General features: G+C 44.3%; 1 non-coding gene across 1 annotated transcript; it reads right to left on the bottom strand.

Moving 5' to 3' along the window:
* Positions 1–2301: 2301 nt before the first annotated feature.
* On the bottom strand, positions 2302–2408 carry LOC120223287. Its single transcript, XR_005526263.1, has one exon. It is a non-coding gene; the product is annotated as a U6 spliceosomal RNA (small nuclear RNA).
* Between the last annotated feature and the right edge of the window lie 3441 nt (positions 2409–5849).

Below are 5849 nucleotides of genomic sequence, written 5' to 3'. Positions count from 1 at the left end.
TCCATGGCGGCTAGTCCCACAAAATCATCCTTGGGGGCCCCATGAGGCTGCGGTGCCAGTTGGTACCAGCCCTGGACCATACGGCCCCTTTTTTTCTGCTTAGGACCTTGCTGAGAATCATCTGGTCGCTGGGGGCACTCCTGATGGCACAAAGCACACTGATTCCTGCCTAGTTTCCATCTAGGGTGAGACCTTCCTCCTTGCTGCTCTCCTTTCTGGATTTGGCCCTTTCCCTGCGGGGTTTTCTTCTGGGGGTGTCTTGACTGCTCCGCCAAAGCAGCAGCTAATAAATCTGCCTGTTTTTGCATCTTTCGGCGTTCTTCCTTCCGTGCTGCCTGGTCACGGTTAATGAACACCTGGGTTGCTACTTCTAGCAATTGACTGATATTCATGCCAGTGAAACCTTCTAGTTTTTACAGCTTGCGCCGAGTATCTCCCTGGGCCTGGCCTACGAAAGCCGCATTAATCATCCACTCATCTGCTGGTTGGCGGGGTTTCTTCAGGTTCTCCTGTCTGTATGGGCTTTTTAACCTCTGGCCGGTATTTGGAGGAAGCCGTGAGGCGAACCAGGATTACTTTACAGCTCTCTTCAATACAGACTTTTAGCCAAGGAGGTCGGGACAGGACCAGGTCTTGCCAACAGTCAATATAAGGAAATTGGTCAGGGTGGCCTGGGTCCCCTGCAATGACTCTGAACACTCGGCCAACTAGTTCCTTCTCAAGTGAGTCCTCAGAGGGCCAGCCCACCCCATAGGATGGCCAGTCAATTTCACAGAATGTCCGGAGCTTTTCAGGAGTTAATTTTACACCATAATTTCCTGAATATCCCTTTTTGAAATTCCTCAACATACACTCTAGGGGAGTCGGTTTACTCTGCTTTCCACCCATTTCCTCTCCCTAACAGATTACTTTCACGCACAAGAAAGGGTTGATCAGGGATGTAGGGGGACCAGTTTGGAAAGGACGCACACCCGCTTTGTCCGTTTCCGGCCGCTCTCCTCTCAGAGATATTTCAGGCTCCTCTTAGCATTGGCGGGTTCAGTTTCAATCCCTGACCCGGATCAGACTCCCAAGGAAGTCTGACGCCGCCTTAAGCCGTATGAGGTCGCCACGGAACCGCGGATCGGGACTCAACACTTGCTTCGGCCCTTGGTCAGGTCGAAGCCTTCCCGTTGTCCGTCTCAGTCAGCCCATCGCCCTACATCTGGGTAAAAGCCCATCACAGGGGCATCTAGGTGGCTCAGTCAGTTAAGTGTTCGACTTCAGCTCAGGTCATGATCTCACAGCTTGTGTTTCAACCCCAGCATCCACTCTGTAGTCACAGCTTGGAGCCTGGAGCCTGCTTTGGATTCTGTGTCTCCCTCTCTCTCTGCCCCTTCTCTGCTCATGCTGTGTCTCTCTCTCAAAAATAAATAAACATTTTTTAAAAAGTGTTTTTTTAAATAGTAACTAAGAGCTACTTAGCACTGATCAGAGGCAGCTAAGAGCCATATATCTAATTATGGAGCCTGCTGGGGTCCTTGTATCCCTGGTTTCCATGGGTGGCAATTTTTTATACTTTTTTTTAAAGATTTTTTTTTTGAGGGGGAGGGGAGGAGAGAGAGAGGGAGACAGAGGATTCCAAGTAGGCACTGTTCTCACAGCAGAGAGTCCGACCCAGGGCTTGAACTCATGAACCATGAAATGACAATCTGAGCCTAAATCAGACACAACCGACAGAGCCACACAGGCGCCCCTAACAATTTTATTTTTTAAGTAATCTCTACACTCAACGCGTGGCTCAAACTCACAACCCTGAGATCAAAAGTTGCACTCTCCACCAACTGAGCCAGCCAGGCTCCCTGAGAAATTTGTTATACTTTTATGAATACTGATCTTTTGCCAATTTGGTGCATTCATTGTAAATATTTTCTCCTACTCATACTTTCTTTTACTCATACGTTGTAAATATTTTCCCTTGCTTCTTTTTTTTTTTCCTTCTGGGGTGTCTTTTTTTTTTTTTTAGTGTTTATTTATTTTTGATAGGGAGAAAGAGAGAGAGAGAGCATATGCGCGCAAGCGGAGGAGGGGCAGAGAGACAGAGGGAGACACAGAATCCAAAGCAGGCTCCAAGGCACTAAGCTGTCAGCACAGAGCCCCTACTGGGCTCTAACCCACAAACCATGACATCATGACCTGAGCTGAAGTCTGACAGCTTAGCCACTAAGCCACTCAGGCGGGTTTTTTGTTTTTTGGTTTTTTTTTTTTTTTTTTACAAATAGTTTATTGTCAAATTAGTTTCTACATAACACTCAGTGCTCAAAAAATATGGAACGCTTCACGAATTTGCGTGTCATCCTTGCGCAGGGGCCATGCTAATCTTCTCTGTATCGTTCCAATTTTAGTATATGTGTTGCCGAAGCGAGCACTGTTTTTTGGTTTTTTTTTAAGTAAACTCTACCTTCAATGTGGTGCTTGAACTCAGGATCCTGAGAGCAAAAATCACATGCTCTACCGACTAAGCCAGCCAGGTGCCACAGGGTGTCTTTTGAAGCATAGATTTTAAATTGTAATGTAGGTGACTGTCAATCTTTTCCTTTATGATCTGGGCATTTTGTGTCTTATTTAAGAACTCTGCCCCTACCCCCAAGTTCATAAAGTATTCTATAGTTTCTACTGAAAGATTTCCCACATGTAGGTATTTAATCTACTTGGATTAGTTGTTATGTGTGAAAGGAGATAAGGATTCGATTTTATTCAAATTGCATGTGGGTAGACTGATCCTGCATCATTTATTTAATAGTCCATTCTTTCCCCATTACCCAATCATGTAACATCTCCAAAGTTTCCCTATCTTTTTCCATTAAAGGCAATTTTTACTTTTCAACAAGCCCAGTAATATCTTTCCATCCATGATATAACATATCAATGCTCAAAGAGAATTCTATTTGTGACTTTTGCTTCTAGTGTTATATCTATTTTTCATAATCCAGTTTCCATAATTAAATATCAAACCACAATATATCTTACATTTATAAAATGGAATCTGCATTGCCCATGCAATAACAATAAAAGTCTGCCTTTTTACCTCCAATGTTATGAACATCTTTCTGTGCCATTAAACATTCTTCATTCTTCTACAGTATCCATTTTAATGCCTCCTAGAATCCCAGCATCTGGATCTATCCTCATTTATTTGACAAATCTCATGCTACTGGATGTTTAGAATGCTTCCAATTTTTCAGCGCTGAAAAAAAAAATCCTCATAGATAATCTTTGCTCATATCCATGATTATTTCTTTAGAATAAATCCCTAAGAGTGAATCTCTCCAAAGTGTGCAAAAAAATGTAAGGCTTCTGAACCATATTGGTACTTGCCTTTTCTCGAAAGACCATATCAGTCTACACAGGTATGAGTGCCCCTTCCTCACTCCTCTGCCTTGCATCCTTGAAGCCAGCAGGCAGAGACCGAACAGGAGACCACCCAATGCTTACCACATAAATCTCCTTCATGCAGGCTTTGTGTCTCATGATTAATGATCTGTAGCTGCTGCTGACTCCATTTCTTCCCTTTTTTTTTGTTGAACATACCCTCAAATAACCTCAGAGACTTTTATTTTTTTTTTTTATTATTATTTTTTAATGTTTTATTTATTTCTAGGAGAGAGAGAGACAGCGTGAGCAGGGGAGGGTCAGAGTGAGAGGGAGTCATAGACTGAAACAGGCTCCAGGCTCTGAGCTGGCAGTCAGCACAGAGCCCGATGCGGGGCTCGAACCCACGAACCGCTAGATCATGACCCGAGCGAAAGTCGGACGCTCAACCGACTAAGCCACCCAGGCGCCCCTCAAAGAGACTTTTAAACAGACTTGTGCATGTAGTTTCCATGGGGTGAAATCCTTGATCAGTTGTATCTTCTGACTCTCATGGGGGCTTGGTTTCCTATGTGCTTTACAATTTTTAACTGTGAACTCATCTTTAGTGGGAAATTTTTCTTTGGGATTCCCAGGGGCCAAGATCAGGGAAGCTCATGGCACAGCCTTGATATTTAAATTTCTCCCCATGAATCTTTTACCCCCTGTGGTTTGGGGTGGCCAACTTGCCTTCCAGCCATGTGCTTAAGCCAGTGGGTAGAGCTTTCCAGTGCCCCTTTCACAGATGGAAAGCCCTTTATGTTTCCCTGCTTTGGGCTTTACTAGCTCCTGTTCTGTGGATGCAATTCTGCTCTCCAGGCATTGGCATTATGACTTTCTAGGTATATGTAGTTCTGATACCACAGGGACCGTATGGCTCATTTCGTTTGCTCATCCTTTCTGACACCTGGGATTCTCTTTTCCTTTATGTTTATTTTTGATCCAAGCTATGTATTTGAAGCGTTTGATGTTATACTTTGTCCAGCATTCCTATGTGCTTGGAGTGTGGAAAGGGTTCTGATGCCAACTCAGCCACTATGTTGGTCAGCAGTCTCTGAGCTCTTCCTACACCCTTAGGGCTGATTTGATGTTCTTTGATGATGATCAGAAGATGGAGAGCAGTGGAAGCAACACTCACTGCACCTGTTAAGAAGTCAACACAGGTAGAACACGTGAGACTGCATGGATTCACATATACATGGCTTTTTTGCCAGAGTCACAGCCATATTCTTGGGGAAAAAAAAGAAGGATGCCCCATGCCAGGAAATCCTCAAGTTCCTGGTTCAGTGCATCCCTTTTTATCCACAATCCCATAAACAACAACAACAATTATTATAGCAATGATCATAAACACATTGCATGGTTGACCCTTTTAATCGTGAGATAGAAACTATTGTTATCCCTATTTTACAAACGAACAGGCTGGAACAGAGGAGCATCACATAGCTATGAAATGGGAGGGATGGCATTTGAACCCCAGATCTCAGAGTCCTGAATTCTATGACACAGGTTTGATCTTTTCCTTGACTTCTGCATAACATCTTCCCCAATTCCACTCAAAATACTTTCCCTTGGGTTGTCCTTGGCATTCAGTCTATTCTTTATCATTAAGACTTTTCATCTAATTCTACCAATACAATACATTCTATTTCTAGCAACGAGAGCGTACTCAACCACTCCTCTCCTCCTACCCCCTCTCTTTCTCTCTCCCTCACACAGAACTACTTAGAAGGTACATTTACCAATTAACTCAATGCATTCTCCCCTTTGTAATACATTAATTCCCCCTGTGAGCAGTACCACCATCAAGCTCTCTGCAGCAGCTCGGTGAACCCCAGCAGGCTAGTTATCAGGCAGAATTTCCAGGTGTGCTGTGTCCTGGCTACGCTTGCCATGCGTTCTACAAAGAAGTACAGACGCCATGCCACTCAACCATGTCTGTACAGTGGAATTGCAAGGGGAGGTTTAAAAAGATACAGATGCCTTGGCACCATCCCTACAATTCTGGCTCATTTACTCTCTGTGTGGCCCAGGCATTAGGAGTTTGAAAGTCTTTCCAGGTGGTTGTACTGTGCATCCAGGGCTGAGAAAACTAAGATGAAGCAAGTTATCCCCCAGGACTGTGTCATGATTGCTCTGTAGTTGGACTTGGGCAGACATCTCACCCTTTTTGACCTACCTTTATGACCTTAGGACTTGAGGGTGCACAGAATTATCTGGAGGACTTATTAAAACACAGATTTCTGGGTCCTGCTGCCCAGAGTTTCTGGCTTAGTAGGCCTGGGGTGGAGCTCAAAAATATGCATTTCTAACAAGTTCCGGTTGATGGTGATGCTGCTGATCCAAGGAGCATCCTTCGAGACTACGGTCTTAGAACTATTCTTGCTTGTTTAATGCCCTCTATAAGTGCCGTTCGCTGCAATGGCTCTGGATGCCATGCCTGCCTGTTCCGGTTTCCC

Source organism: Hyaena hyaena, unplaced genomic scaffold (genome assembly GCF_003009895.1).
Source record: "Hyaena hyaena isolate Hyena2069 unplaced genomic scaffold, ASM300989v1 scaffold_0, whole genome shotgun sequence".
NCBI classification, from domain to species: Eukaryota; Metazoa; Chordata; class Mammalia; order Carnivora; family Hyaenidae; genus Hyaena; species Hyaena hyaena.
This window is presented reverse-complemented; position numbering and strand designations above follow the sequence as displayed.